Source organism: Rhipicephalus microplus, unplaced genomic scaffold (genome assembly GCF_043290135.1).
Source record: "Rhipicephalus microplus isolate Deutch F79 unplaced genomic scaffold, USDA_Rmic scaffold_80, whole genome shotgun sequence".
Classification (NCBI taxonomy): Eukaryota; Metazoa; Arthropoda; class Arachnida; order Ixodida; family Ixodidae; genus Rhipicephalus; species Rhipicephalus microplus.
The window spans coordinates 945,878-962,309 of record NW_027464652.1 but is presented as its reverse complement, the minus strand read 5'-3'; the positions used below and the strand labels follow the sequence as shown (position 1 = coordinate 962,309).

The 16,432-nt window shown below is 52.5% G+C and overlaps 3 non-coding genes across 3 annotated transcripts; all 3 read right to left on the bottom strand.

The window, feature by feature from the left end:
- Nucleotides 1-4,249: 4,249 nt before the first annotated feature.
- On the bottom strand, nt 4,250-4,323 carry TRNAN-GUU (transfer RNA asparagine (anticodon GUU)). The gene has a single exon. It is a non-coding gene; the product is annotated as a tRNA-Asn (tRNA).
- A 5,062-nt stretch (nt 4,324-9,385) lies between these two features.
- On the bottom strand, nt 9,386-9,459 carry TRNAN-GUU (transfer RNA asparagine (anticodon GUU)). The gene has a single exon. It is a non-coding gene; the product is annotated as a tRNA-Asn (tRNA).
- A 5,504-nt stretch (nt 9,460-14,963) lies between these two features.
- TRNAN-GUU (transfer RNA asparagine (anticodon GUU)) lies at nt 14,964-15,037 on the bottom strand. The gene has a single exon. It is a non-coding gene; the product is annotated as a tRNA-Asn (tRNA).
- Nucleotides 15,038-16,432: the final 1,395 nt, after the last annotated feature.

Below are 16,432 nucleotides of genomic sequence, written 5' to 3'. Positions count from 1 at the left end.
AGGGCTCGAAACTCCAACCTTTCGGTTAACAGCCGATCGCGCAAGCCAATTGCGCCACGGAGACAGTCCTGCTCCACTCTCACCACCATCAGAACATATCTTCAAAGCTATCAGCGCAAAGAAAAAAGCAACACACCACTCCCGGGAGGGCTTGAAACTCCAACCTTTTGGTTAACAGCCGATCGCGGTAGCCCATTGCGCCACGGGGACAGTCTTGCTCCACTCTCACCACCATCAGAACATATCTTCAAAGCTATCAGTGCAAAGAAAAAAAAGCGCCGCACCACCACCGGGTGGGCTCGAACCTCCAACCTTTCGGTTAACAGCCGATTGCGCAAGCCAATTGCGCCACGGAGACAGTCCTGCTCCACTCTCACCACCGTCAAAACATTTATTCAGAGCTATCACCCCAAAGAAAAAAAAGCGCCGCACCACCACCGGGAGGGCTCGAAACTCCAACTTTTCGGTTAACAGCCGATCGCGCTAGCCCATTGCGCACGGAGACAGTCTTGCTTCACTCTCACAACCATCAGAACATATCTTCAAAGCTATCAGCGCAAAGAAAAAAGCAACACACCACTCCCGGGAGGGCTTGAAACTCCAACCTTTCGGTTAACAGCCGATCGCGGTAGCCCATTGCGCCACGGGGAAAGTCTTGCTCCACTCTCACCACCATCAGAACATATCTTCAAAGCTATCAGAACAAAGAAAAAAAGCGCCGCACCACCAACGGGTGGGCTCGAACCTCCAAACTTTCGGTTAACAGCCAATCGCGCTAGCCAATTGCGCCACGGAGACAGTCGCGCTCCACTCTTACCACCATCGGAACATATCTTCAAAGCTATCAGCACAAAGAAAAAAGCAACACACCACTCCCGGAAGGGCTCGAACCTCCAACTTTTCGGTTAACAGCCAATCGCGCTGGCCGATTGCGCCACGGAGACAGTCCTGCTCCACTCTCACCACCATTAGAACATATCTTTCAAGCTATCAGCCCAAAGAAAAAAAGCGCCGCACCACCACCAGGTGGGCTCGAACCTCCAAACTTTCGGTAAACGGCCGATCGCACTAGCCAATTGCGCAACGGAGACAATCGTGCTCCACGCTCACCACCATCAGAAAATATCTTCAAAGCTATCAGCGCAAAGAAAAAAGCAACACACCCCACCCGGGAGGGCTCGAACCTCCAACTTTTTGGTTAACAGCCGATCGCGCTAGCCAATGGGGCCACGGGGACAGTCCTGCTCCACTCTCACCACCGTAAGAACATTTCTTCAGAGCTATGAGCCCAAAGAAAAAAAGCGCCGCACCACCACCGGGTGGGCTCGAACCTCCAACCTTTCGGTTAACAGCCGATCGCGCTAGCCAATTGCGCCACAGAGAGAGTCCTGCTCCACTCTCACCACCGTCAGACCATTTCTTCAGAGCTATCGCCCCAAAGAAAGAAAAAGCGCCGCACCACCATCGGGTGGGCTCGAAACTCCAACCTTTCGGTTAACAGCCGATCGCGCTAGCCAATTGCGCCATGGAGACAGTCGTGCTCCACTCTCACCACCATCAGAACATATCTTGAAAGCTATTACCACAAAGAAAAAAGCAACACACTACTCCCGGGAGGGCTCGAAACTCCAACCTTTCGGTTATCAGCCGATCGCGCTAGCCAATTGCGCCACGGAGACAGTCTTGCTCCCTTCTCACCACCATCAGAACATATCTTCAAAGCTATCAGCCCAAAGAAAAAAAAGCGCCGCACCACCACCGGGTGGGCTCGAACCTCCAACCTTTCGGTTAACAGCCGATCACGCAAGCCAATTGCGCCACGGAGACAGTCCTCCTCCACTCTCACCACTATCAGAACATATCTTCAAAGCTATCAGTGCAAAGAAAAAAAAGCGCCGCACCACCACCGGGTGGTGCTCGAACCTCCAACCTTTCGGTTAACAGCCGATCGCGCAAGCCAATTGCGCCACGAAGACAGTCCTGCTCCACTCTCACCACCATCAGAACATATCTTCAAAGCTATCAGTGCAAAGAAAAAAGCAACACACCACTCCCGGGAGGGTTCGAAACTCCAAGCTTTCGGTTAACAGCCAATCGCGGTAGCCAATTGCGCCACGGAGACAGTCCTGCTCCACTCTCACCACCATCAGAACATATCATCAAAGCTATCACCACAAAGAAAAAAAAGCGCCGCACCACCATCGGGTGGGCTCGAAACTCCAACCTTTGGTTTACAGCCGATCGCGCTAGCCAATTGCGCCATGTAGACAGTCGTGCTCCACTCTCACCACCATCAGAACATATCTTCAAAGCTATTACCACAAAGAAAAAAGCAACGCACCACTCCTGGGAGGGCACGAACCTCCAACCTTTCGGTTAATAGCCGATCGCGCAAGCCAATTGCGCCACGGAGACAGTCCTGCTCCACTCTCACCACCATCAGAACATATCTTCAAAGCTATCAGTGCAAAGAAAAAAGCAACACACCACTCCCGGGAGGGCTCAAAACTCCAACCTTTCGGTTAACAGCCGATTGCGTTAGCCCATTTCGCCACGGGGACAGTCGTGCTCCACTCTCACCACCGTCAGACCATTTCTTCAGAGCTATCAGAACAAAGAAAAAAAAGCGCCGCACCACCAACGGGTGGGCTCGAACCTCCAAACTTTCGGTTAACAGCCAATCGCGCTAGCCAATTGCGCCATGGAGACAGTCCTGCTCCACTCTCACCACCATCAGTACATAATTAAAAGCTATTACCACAAAGAAAAAAAGCAACACACCACTCCCGGGAGGGCTCGAAACTCCAACCTTTCGGTTAACAGCCGATCGCGCAAGCCAATTGCGCCACGGAGACAGTCCTGCTCCACTCTCACCACCATCAGAACATATCTTCAAAGCTATCAGCGCAAAGAAAAAAGCAACACACCACTCCCGGGAGGGCTTGAAACTCCAACCTTTCGGTTAACAACCGATCGCGGTAACCCATTGCGCCACGGGGACAGTCTTGCTCCACTCTCACCACCATCAGAACATATCTTCAAAGCTATCAGTGCAAAAAAAAGCGCCGCACCACCACCGTGTGGGCTCGAACCTCCAACCTTTCGGTTAACAGCCGATTGCGCAAGCCAATTGCGCCACGGAGACAGTCCTGCTCCACTCTCACCACCGTCAAAACATTTATTCAGAGCTATCACCCCAAAGAAAAAAAAGCGCCGCACCACCTCCGGGGGGGCTCGAAACTCCAACTTTTCGGTTAACAGCCGATCGCGCTAGCCCATTGCGCACGGAGACAGTCTTGCTTCACTCTCACCACCATCAGAACATATCTTCAAAGCTATCAGCGCAAAGAAAAAAGCAACACACCACTCCCGGGAGGGCTTGAAACTCCAACCTTTCGGTTAACAGCCGATCGCGGTAGCCCATTGCGCCACGGGGACACTCTTGCTCCACTCTCACCACCAACAGAACATATCTTCAAAGCTATCAGAACAAAGAAAAAAAAGCGCCGCACCACCAACGGGTGGGCTCGAACCTCCAAACTTTCGGTTAACAGCCAATCGCACTAGCCAATTGCGCCACGGAGACAGTCCTGCTCCACTCTCACCACCATCAGAACATATCTTCAAAGCTATCAGCGCAAAGAAAAAAGCAACACACCACTCCCGGGAGGTCTCGAAACTCGAACCTTTCGGTTAACAGCCGATTGCGTTAGCCCATTTCGCCACGGGGACAGTCGTGCTCCACTCTCACCACCGTCAGACCATTTCTTCAGAGCTATCAGAACAAAGAAAAAAAAGCGCCGCACCACCAACGGGTGGGCTCGAACCTCCAAACTTTCGGTTAACAGCCAATCGCGCTAGCCAATTGCGCCATGGAGACAGTCCTGCTCCACTCTCACCACCATCAGTACATAATTAAAAGCTATTACCACAAAGAAAAAAAGCAACACACCACTCCCGGGAGGGCTCGAAACTCCAACCTTTCGGTTAACAGCCGATCGCGCAAGCCAATTGCGCCACGGAGACAGTCCTGCTCCCTTCTCACCTCCATCAGAACATATCTTCAAAGCTATCAGCTCAAAGAAAAAAAAGCGCCGCACCACCACCGGGTGGGCTCGAACCTCCAACCTTTCGGTTAACAGCCGATCGCGCTAGCCAATTGCGCCAAAGAGACAGTCGTGCTCCACTCTCACCACCGTCACACCATTTCTTCAGAGCTATCGCCCCAAAGAAAGAAAAAGCGCCGCACCGCCACCGGGAGGGCTCGAACCTCCAACCTTTCGGTTAACAGCCGATCGCGCTAGCCAATTGCGCCACGGAGACAGTCCTGCTCCACTCTCACCACCGTCAGAACATTTCTTCAGAGCTATCAGCCCAAAGAAAAAAAAGCGCCGCACCACCACCGGGTGGGCTCGAAACTCCAACCTTTCGGTTAACAGCCGATCACGCAAGCCAATTGCGCCACGGAGACAGTCCTGCTCCACTCTCACCACCATTAGAACATATCTTTCAAGCTATCATCCAAAGAAAAAAAGCGCAGCACCACCACAAGGTGGGCTCGAACCTCCAACCTTTCGGTTAACGGCCAATGGCGCTAGCCCATTGCGCAACGGAGACAATTGTGCTCCACGCTCACCACCATCAGAAAATATCTTCAAAGGTATCAGTGGAAAGAAAAAAGCAACACACCCCAACCGGGAGGGCTCGAACCTCAAACTTTTTGGTTAACAGCCGATCGCGCTAGCCAATGGCGCCACGGGGACAGTCCTGCTCCAATCTCACCACCGTCAGAACATTTCTTCAGAGCTATCAGCCCAAAGAAAAAAAAGCGCCGCACCACCAACGGGTGGGCTCGAACCTCCAACCTTTCGGTTAACAGCCGATCGCGCTAGCCAATTGCGCCACAGAGACAGTCGTGCTTCACTCTCACCACCGTCAGACCATTTCTTCAGAGCTATCGCCCCAAAGAAAGAAAAAGCGCCGCACCGCCACCGGGTGGGCTCGAACCTCCAACCTTTCGGTGAACAGCCGATCGCGCTAGCCAATTGCGCCACGGAGACAGTCCTGCTCCACTCTCACCACCGTCAGAACATTTCTTCAGAGCTATCAACCCAAAGAAAAAAAGCGCCGCACCACCACCGGGTGGGCTCGAAACTCCAACCTTTCGGTTAACAGCCGATCGCGCTAGCCAATTGCGCCATGGAGACTGTCCTGCTCCACTCTCACCACCATCAGAACATATCTTGAAAGCTATTACCACAAAGAAAAAAGCAACACACCACTCCCGGGAGGTCTCGAAACTCCAACCTTTTGGTTAACAGCCGATCCCGCTAGCCAATTGCGCCACGGAGACAGTCTTGCTCCCTTCTCACCACCATCAGAACATATCTTCAAAGCTATCAGCCCAAAGAAAAAAAAGCGCCGCACCACCACCGGTTGGGCTCGAACCTCCAACCTTTCGGTTAACAGCCGATCACGCAAGCCAATTGCGCCACGGAGACAGTCCTCCTCCACTCTCACCACTATCAGAACATATCTTCAAAGCTATCAGTGCAAAGAAAAAAAAGCGCCGCACCACCACCGGGTGGTGCTCGAACCTCCAACCTTTCGGTTAACAGCCGATCGCGCAAGCCAAATGCGCCACGAAGACAGTCCTGCTCCACTCTCACCACCATCAGAACATATCTTCAAAGCTATCAGTGCAAAGAAAAAAGCAACACACCACTCCCGGGAGGGTTCGAAACTCCAAGCTTTCGGTTAACAGCCAATCGCGGTAGCCAATTGCGCCACGGAGACAGTCCTGCTCCACTCTCACCACCATCAGAACATATCATCAAAGCTATCACCACAAAGAAAAAAAAGCGCCGCACCACCATCGGGTGGGCTCGAAACTCCAACCTTTGGTTAACAGCCGATCGCGCTAGCCAATTGCGCCATGGAGACAGTCGTGCTCCACTCTCAACACCATCAGAACATATCTTCAAAGCTATTACCACATGAAAAAAGCAACACACCACTCCTGGGAGGGCTCGAACCTCCAACCTTTCGGTTAACAGCCGATCGCGCAAGCCAATTGCGCCACGGAGACAGTCCTGCTCCACTCTCACCACCATCAGAACATATCTTCAAAGCTATCAGTGCAAAGAAAAAAGCAACACACCACTCCCGGGAGGGCTCGAATATCCAACCTTTCGGTTAACAGCCGATTGCGTTAGCCCATTTCGCCACGGGGACAGTCGTGCTCCATTCTACCACCGTCAGACCATTTCTTCAGAGCTATCAGTGCAAAGAAAAAAGCAACACACCACTCCCGGGAGGGCTCGAACCTCCAACCTTTCGGTTAACAGCCGATCGCGTAAGCCAATTGCGCCACGAAGACAGTCCTGCTCCACTCTCACCACCGTCAAAACATTTATTCAGAGCTATCACCCCAAAGAAAAAAAGCGCCGCACCACCACCGGGAGGGCTCGAAACTCCAACCTTTCGGTTAACAGCCGATCGCGCTAGCCCATTGCGCCACGGAGACAGTCCTGCTCCACTCTCACCACCATCAGAACATATCTTCAAAGCTATCAGTGCAAAGAAAAAAGCAACACACCACTCCCGGGAGGGCTCGAAACTCGAACCTTTCGGTTAACAGCCGATCGCGCAAGCCAATTGCGCCACGGAGACAGTCCTGCTCCACTCTCACCACCATCAGAACATATCTTCAAAGCTATCAGCGCAAAGAAAAAAGCAACACACCACTCCCGGGAGGGCTTGAAACTCCAACCTTTCGGTTAACAGCCGATCGCGGTAGCCCATTGCGCCACGGGGACAGTCTTGCTCCACTCTCACCACCATCAGAACATATCTTCAAAGCTATCAGTGCAAAGAAAAAAAAGCGCCGCACCACCACCGGGTGGGCTCGAACCTCCAACCTTTCGGTTAACAGCCGATTGCGCAAGCCAATTGCGCCACGGAGACAGTCCTGCTCCACTCTCACCACCATCAGAACATATCATCAAAGCTATCACCACAAAGAAAAAAAGCGCCGCACCACCATCGGGTGGGCTCGAAACTCCAACCTTTGGTTTACAGCCGATCGCGCTAGCCAATTGCGCCACGAAGACAGTCCTGCTCCACTCTCACCACCATCAGAACATATCTTCAAAGCTATCAGTGCAAAGAAAAAAGCAACACACCACTCCCGGGAGGGTTCGAAACTCCAAGCTTTCGGTTAACAGCCAATCGCGGTAGCCAATTGCGCCACGGAGACAGTCCTGCTCCACTCTCACCACCATCAGAACATATCATCAAAGCTATCACCACAAAGAAAAAAAAGCGCCGCACCACCATCGGGTGGGCTCGAAACTCCAACCTTTGGTTTACAGCCGATCGCGCTAGCCAATTGCGCCATGTAGACAGTCGTGCTCCACTCTCACCACCATCAGAACATATCTTCAAAGCTATTACCACAAAGAAAAAAGCAACGCACCACTCCTGGGAGGGCACGAACCTCCAACCTTTCGGTTAATAGCCGATCGCGCAAGCCAATTGCGCCACGGAGACAGTCCTGCTCCACTCTCACCACCATCAGAACATATCTTCAAAGCTATCAGTGCAAAGAAAAAAGCAACACACCACTCCCGGGAGGGCTCAAAACTCCAACCTTTCGGTTAACAGCCGATTGCGTTAGCCCATTTCGCCACGGGGACAGTCGTGCTCCACTCTCACCACCGTCAGACCATTTCTTCAGAGCTATCAGAACAAAGAAAAAAAAGCGCCGCACCACCAACGGGTGGGCTCGAACCTCCAAACTTTCGGTTAACAGCCAATCGCGCTAGCCAATTGCGCCATGGAGACAGTCCTGCTCCACTCTCACCACCATCAGTACATAATTAAAAGCTATTACCACAAAGAAAAAAATCAACACACCACTCCCGGGAGGGCTCGAAACTCCAACCTTTCGGTTAACAGCCGATCGCGCAAGCCAATTGCGCCACGGAGACAGTCCTGCTCCACTCTCACCACCATCAGAACATATCTTCAAAGCTATCAGCGCAAAGAAAAAAGCAACACACCACTCCCGGGAGGGCTTGAAACTCCAACCTTTCGGTTAACAACCGATCGCGGTAACCCATTGCGCCACGGGGACAGTCTTGCTCCACTCTCACCACCATCAGAACATATCTTCAAAGCTATCAGTGCAAAAAAAAGCGCCGCACCACCACCGTGTGGGCTCGAACCTCCAACCTTTCGGTTAACAGCCGATTGCGCAAGCCAATTGCGCCACGGAGACAGTCCTGCTCCACTCTCACCACCGTCAAAACATTTATTCAGAGCTATCACCCCAAAGAAAAAAAAGCGCCGCACCACCTCCGGGGGGGCTCGAAACTCCAACTTTTCGGTTAACAGCCGATCGCGCTAGCCCATTGCGCACGGAGACAGTCTTGCTTCACTCTCACCACCATCAGAACATATCTTCAAAGCTATCAGCGCAAAGAAAAAAGCAACACACCACTCCCGGGAGGGCTTGAAACTCCAACCTTTCGGTTAACAGCCGATCGCGGTAGCCCATTGCGCCACGGGGACACTCTTGCTCCACTCTCACCACCAACAGAACATATCTTCAAAGCTATCAGAACAAAGAAAAAAAAGCGCCGCACCACCAACGGGTGGGCTCGAACCTCCAAACTTTCGGTTAACAGCCAATCGCACTAGCCAATTGCGCCACGGAGACAGTCCTGCTCCACTCTCACCACCATCAGAACATATCTTCAAAGCTATCAGCGCAAAGAAAAAAGCAACACACCACTCCCGGGAGGTCTCGAAACTCGAACCTTTCGGTTAACAGCCGATTGCGTTAGCCCATTTCGCCACGGGGACAGTCGTGCTCCACTCTCACCACCGTCAGACCATTTCTTCAGAGCTATCAGAACAAAGAAAAAAAAGCGCCGCACCACCAACGGGTGGGCTCGAACCTCCAAACTTTCGGTTAACAGCCAATCGCGCTAGCCAATTGCGCCATGGAGACAGTCCTGCTCCACTCTCACCACCATCAGTACATAATTAAAAGCTATTACCACAAAGAAAAAAAGCAACACACCACTCCCGGGAGGGCTCGAAACTCCAACCTTTCGGTTAACAGCCGATCGCGCAAGCCAATTGCGCCACGGAGACAGTCCTGCTCCCTTCTCACCTCCATCAGAACATATCTTCAAAGCTATCAGCTCAAAGAAAAAAAAGCGCCGCACCACCACCGGGTGGGCTCGAACCTCCAACCTTTCGGTTAACAGCCGATCGCGCTAGCCAATTGCGCCAAAGAGACAGTCGTGCTCCACTCTCACCACCGTCACACCATTTCTTCAGAGCTATCGCCCCAAAGAAAGAAAAAGCGCCGCACCGCCACCGGGAGGGCTCGAACCTCCAACCTTTCGGTTAACAGCCGATCGCGCTAGCCAATTGCGCCACGGAGACAGTCCTGCTCCACTCTCACCACCGTCAGAACATTTCTTCAGAGCTATCAGCCCAAAGAAAAAAAAGCGCCGCACCACCACCGGGTGGGCTCGAAACTCCAACCTTTCGGTTAACAGCCGATCACGCAAGCCAATTGCGCCACGGAGACAGTCCTGCTCAACTCTCACCACCATTAGAACATATCTTTCAAGCTATCATCCAAAGAAAAAAAGCGCAGCACCACCACAAGGTGGGCTCGAACCTCCAACCTTTCGGTTAACGGCCAATGGCGCTAGCCCATTGCGCAACGGAGACAATCGTGCTCCACGCTCACCACCATCAGAAAATATCTTCAAAGGTATCAGTGGAAAGAAAAAAGCAACACACCCCAACCGGGAGGGCTCGAACCTCAAACTTTTTGGTTAACAGCCGATCGCGCTAGCCAATGGCGCCACGGGGACAGTCCTGCTCCAATCTCACCACCGTCAGAACATTTCTTCAGAGCTATCAGCCCAAAGAAAAAAAAGCGCCGCACCACCACCGGGTGGGCTCGAACCTCCAACCTTTCGGTTAACAGCCGATCGCGCTAGCCAATTGCGCCACAGAGACAGTCGTGCTTCACTCTCACCACCGTCAGACCATTTCTTCAGAGCTATCGCCCCAAAGAAAGAAAAAGCGCCGCACCGCCACCGGGTGGGCTCGAACCTCCAACCTTTCGGTGAACAGCCGATCGCGCTAGCCAATTGCGCCACGGAGACAGTCCTGCTCCACTCTCACCACCGTCAGAACATTTCTTCAGAGCTATCAACCCAAAGAAAAAAAGCGCCGCACCACCACCGGGTGGGCTCGAAACTCCAACCTTTCGGTTAACAGCCGATCGCGCTAGCCAATTGCGCCATGGAGACTGTCCTGCTCCACTCTCACCACCATCAGAACATATCTTGAAAGCTATTACCACAAAGAAAAAAGCAACACACCACTCCCGGGAGGTCTCGAAACTCCAACCTTTTGGTTAACAGCCGATCGCGCTAGCCAATTGCGCCACGGAGACAGTCTTGCTCCCTTCTCACCACCATCAGAACATATCTTCAAAGCTATCAGCCCAAAGAAAAAAAAGCGCCGCACCACCACCGGGTGGGCTCGAACCTCCAACCTTTCGGTTAACAGCCGATCACGCAAGCCAATTGCGCCACGGAGACAGTCCTCCTCCACTCTCACCACTATCAGAACATATCTTCAAAGCTATCAGTGCAAAGAAAAAAAAGCGCCGCACCACCACCGGGTGGTGCTCGAACCTCCAACCTTTCGGTTAACAGCCGATCGCGCAAGCCAATTGCGCCACGAAGACAGTCCTGCTCCACTCTCACCACCATCAGAACATATCTTCAAAGCTATCAGTGCAAAGAAAAAAGCAACACACCACTCCCGGGAGGGTTCGAAACTCCAAGCTTTCGGTTAACAGCCAATCGCGGTAGCCAATTGCGCCACGGAGACAGTCCTGCTCCACTCTCACCACCATCAGAACATATCATGAAAGCTATCACCACAAAGAAAAAAAAGCGCCGCACCACCATCGGGTGGGCTCGAAACTCCAACCTTTGGTTAACAGCCGATCGCGCTAGCCAATTGCGCCATGGAGACAGTCGTGCTCCACTCTCAACACCATCAGAACATATCTTCAAAGCTATTACCACATGAAAAAAGCAACACACCACTCCTGGGAGGGCTCGAACCTCCAACCTTTCGGTTAACAGCCGATCGCGCAAGCCAATTGCGCCACGGAGACAGTCCTGCTCCACTCTCACCACCATCAGAACATATCTTCAAAGCTATCAGTGCAAAGAAAAAAGCAACACACTACTCCCGGGAGGGCTCGAATATCCAACCTTTCGGTTAACAGCCGATTGCGTTAGCCCATTTCGCCACGGGGACAGTCGTGCTCCATTCTACCACCGTCAGACCATTTCTTCAGAGCTATCAGTGCAAAGAAAAAAGCAACACACCACTCCCGGGAGGGCTCGAACCTCCAACCTTTCGGTTAACAGCCGATCGCGTAAGCCAATTGCGCCACGAAGACAGTCCTGCTCCACTCTCACCACCGTCAAAACATTTATTCAGAGCTATCACCCCAAAGAAAAAAAGCGCCGCACCACCACCGGGAGGGCTCGAAACTCCAACCTTTCGGTTAACAGCCGATCGCGCTAGCCCATTGCGCCACGGAGACAGTCCTGCTCCACTCTCACCACCATCAGAACATATCTTCAAAGCTATCAGTGCAAAGAAAAAAGCAACACACCACTCCCGGGAGGGCTCGAAACTCGAACCTTTCGGTTAACAGCCGATCGCGCAAGCCAATTGCGCCACGGAGACAGTCCTGCTCCACTCTCACCACCATCAGAACATATCTTCAAAGCTATCAGCGCAAAGAAAAAAGCAACACACCACTCCCGGGAGGGCTTGAAACTCCAACCTTTCGGTTAACAGCCGATCGCGGTAGCCCATTGCGCCACGGGGACAGTCTTGCTCCACTCTCACCACCATCAGAACATATCTTCAAAGCTATCAGTGCAAAGAAAAAAAAGCGCCGCACCACCACCGGGTGGGCTCGAACCTCCAACCTTTCGGTTAACAGCCGATTGCGCAAGCCAATTGCGCCACGGAGACAGTCCTGCTCCACTCTCACCACCATCAGAACATATCATCAAAGCTATCACCACAAAGAAAAAAAGCGCCGCACCACCATCGGGTGGGCTCGAAACTCCAACCTTTGGTTTACAGCCGATCGCGCTAGCCAATTGCGCCATGGAGACAGTCGTGCTCCACTCTCACCACCATCAGAACATATCTTCAAAGCTATTACCACAAAGAAAAAAGCAACGCACCACTCCTGGGAGAACACGAACCTCCAACCTTTCGGTTAATAGCCGATCGCGCAAGCCAATTGCGCCACGGAGACAGTCCTGCTCCACTCTCACCACCATCAGAACATATCTTCAAAGCTATCAGTGCAAAGAAAAAAGCAACACACCACTCCCGGGAGGGCTCAAAACTCCAACCTTTCGGTTAACAGCCGATTGCGTTAGCCCATTTCGCCACGGGGACAGTCGTGCTCCACTCTCACCACCGTCAGACCATTTCTTCAGAGCTATCAGAACAAAGAAAAAAAAGCGCCGCACCACCAACGGGTGGGCTCGAACCTCCAAACTTTCGGTTAACAGCCAATCGCGCTAGCCAATTGCGCCATGGAGACAGTCCTGCTCCACTCTCACCACCATCAGTACATAATTAAAAGCTATTACCACAAAGAAAAAAAGCAACACACCACTCCCGAGAGGGCTCGAAACTCCAACCTTTCGGTTAACAGCCGATCGCGCAAGCCAATTGCGCCACGGAGACAGTCCTGCTCCACTCTCACCACCATCAGAACATATCTTCAAAGCTATCAGCGCAAAGAAAAAAGCAACACACCACTCCCGGGAGGGCTTGAAACTCCAACCTTTCGGTTAACAACCGATCGCGGTAACCCACTGCGCCACGGGGACAGTCTTGCTCCACTCTCACCACCATCAGAACATATCTTCAAAGCTATCAGTGCAAAAAAAAGCGCCGCACCACCACCGTGTGGGCTCGAACCTCCAACCTTTCGGTTAACAGCCGATTGCGCAAGCCAATTGCGCCACGGAGACAGTCCTGCTCCACTCTCACCACCGTCAAAACATTTATTCAGAGCTATCACCCCAAAGAAAAAAAAGCGCCGCACCACCTCCGGGGGGGGCTCGAAACTCCAACTTTTCGGTTAACAGCCGATCGCGCTAGCCCATTGCGCACGGAGACAGTCTTGCTTCACTCTCACCACCATCAGAACATATCTTCAAAGCTATCAGCGCAAAGAAAAAAGCAACACACCACTCCCGGGAGGGCTTGAAACTCCAACCTTTCGGTTAACAGCCGATCGCGGTAGCCCATTGCGCCACGGGGACAGTCTTGCTCCACTCTCACCACCATCAGAACATATCTTCAAAGCTATCAGAACAAAGAAAAAAAAGCGCCGCACCACCAACGGGTGGGCTCGAACCTCCACACTTTCGGTTAACAGCCAATCGCACTAGCCAATTGCGCCACGGAGACAGTCCTGCTCCACTCTCACCACCATCAGAACATATCTTCAAAGCTATCAGCGCAAAGAAAAAAGCAACACACCACTCCCGGGAGGTCTCGAAACTCGAACCTTTCGGTTAACAGCCGATCGCGCTAGCCCATTGCGCCACGGAGACAGTCCTGCTCCACTCTCACCACCATCCGAACATATCTTCAAAGCTATCAGCGCAAAGAAAAAAGCAACACACCACTCCCGGGAGGGCTCGAAACTCGAACCTTTCGGTTAACAGCCGATCGCGCTAGCCCTTTGCGCCACGGAGACAGTCTTGCTCCGCTCTCACCACCATCAGAACATATCTTCAAAGCTATCAGCCCAAAGAAAAAAAGCGCCGCACCACCACCGGGTGGGCTCGAACCTCCAACCTTTCGGTTAACAGCCGATCGCGCTAGCCAATTGCGCCACGGAGACAGTCCTGCTCCACTCTCACCACTATCAGAACATATCTTCAAAGTTATCAGTGCAAAGAAAAAAAGCGCCGCACCACCACCGGGTGGTGCTCGAAACTCCAACCTTTCGGTTAACAGCCGATCACGCAAGCCAATTGCGCCACGGAGACAGTCCTGCTCCACTCTCACCACTATCAGAACATATCTTCAAAGTTATCAGTGCAAAGAAAAAAAGCGCCGCACCACCACCGGGTGGTGCTCGAACCTCCAACCTTTCGGTTAACAGCCGATCGCGCAAGCCAATTGCGCCATGGAGACAGTCGTGCTCCACTCTCACCACCATCAGAACATATCTTCAAAGCTATTACCACAAAGAAAAAAGCAACACACCACTCCCGGGAGGGCTCGAACCTCCAACTTTTCGGTTAACAGCCAATCGCGCTGGCCAATTGCGCCACGGAGACAGTCCTGCTCCACTCTCACCACCATTAGAACATATCTTTCAAGCTATCAGCCCAAAGAAAAAAAAGCGCCGCACCACCACCAGGTGGGCTCGAACCTCCAAACTTTCGGTTAACGGCCGATCGCACTAGCCAATTGCGCAACGGAGACAATCGTGCTCCACGCTCACCACCATCAGAAAATATCTTCAAAGCTATCAGCGCAAAGAAAAAAGCAACACACCCCACCCGGGAGGGCTCGAACATCCATCTTTTTGGTTAACAGCCGATCGCGCTAGCCAATGGCGCCACGGGGACTGTCCTGCTCCACTCTCACCACCGTCAGAACATTTCTTCAGAGCTATGAGCCCAAAGAAAAAAAGCGCCGCACCACCACCGGGTGGGCTCGAACCTCCAACCTTTCGGTTAACAGCCGATCGCGCTAGCCAATTGCGCCAAAGAGACAGTCGTGCTCCACTCTCACCACCGTCAGACCATTTCTTCAGAGCTATCGCCCCAAAGAAAGAAAAAGCGCCGCACCGCCACCGGGAGGGCTCGAACCTCCAACCTTTCGGTTAACAGCCGATCGCGCTAGCCAATTGCGCCACGGAGACAGTCCTGCTCCACTCTTACCACTATCAGAACATATCTTCAAAGTTATCAGTGCAAAGAAAAAAAGCGCCGCACCACCACCGGGTGGTGCTCGAACCTCCATCCTTTCGGTTAACAGCCAATCGCGCTAGCCAATTGCGCCACGGAGACAGTCCTGCTCCACTCTCACCACCATCAGAACATATCTTCAAAGATATCAGCGCAAAGAAAAAAGCAACACACCACTCCCGGGAGGTCTCGAAACTCGAACCTTTCGGGTAACAGCCGATCGCGCTAGCCCTTTGCGCCACGGAGACAGTCTTGCTTCGCTCTCACCACCATCAGAACATATATTCAAAGCTATCAGCGCAAAGAAAAAAGCAACACACCACTCCCGGGCGGGCTCGAAACTCCAAGCTTTCGGTTAACAGTTAATCGCGGTAGCCAATTGCGCCACGGAGACAGTCCTGCTCCACTCTCACCACCATCAGAACATATCATCAAAGCTATCACCACAAAGAAAAAAAAGCGCCGCACCACCATCGGGTGGGCTCGAAACTCCAACCTTTGGTTAACAGCCGATCGCGCTAGCCAATTGCGCCATGCAGACAGTCGTGCTCCACTCTCACCACCATCAGAACATATCTTCAAAGCTATTACCACAAAGAAAAAAGCAACACACCACTCCTGGGAGGGCACGAACCTCCAACCTTTCGGTTAATAGCCGATCGCGCAAGCCAATTGCGCCACGGAGACAGTCCTGCTCCACTCTCACCACCATCAGAACATATCTTCAAAGCTATCAGTGCAAAGAAAAAAGCAACACACCACTCCCGGGAGGGCTCAAAACTCCAACCTTTCGGTTAACAGCCGATTGCGTTAGCCCATTTCGCCACGGGGACAGTCGTGCTCCACTCTCACCACCGTCAGACCATTTCTTCAGAGCTATCAGTGCAAAGAAAAAAGCAACACACCACTCCCGGGAGGGCTCGAACCTCCAACCTTTCGGTTAACAGCCGATCGCGTAAGCCAATTGCGCCACGAAGACAGTCCTGCTCCACTCTCACCACCGTCAAAACATTTATTCAGAGCTATCACCCCAAAGAAAAAAAGCGCCGCACCACCACCGGGAGGGCTCGAAACTCCAACCTTTCGGTTAACAGCCGATCGGGCTAGCCCATTGCGCCACGGAGACAAACTTGCTCCCTTCTCACCTCCATCAGAACATATCTTCAAAGCTATCAGCTCAAAGAAAAAAAAGCGCCGCACCACCACCGGGTGGGCTCGAACCTCCAACCTTTCGGTTAACAGCCGATCGCGCTAGCCAATTGCGCCAAAGAGACAGTCGTGCTCCACTCTCACCACCGTCAGACCATTTCTTCAGAGCTATCGCCCCAAAGAAAGAAAAAGCGCCGCAC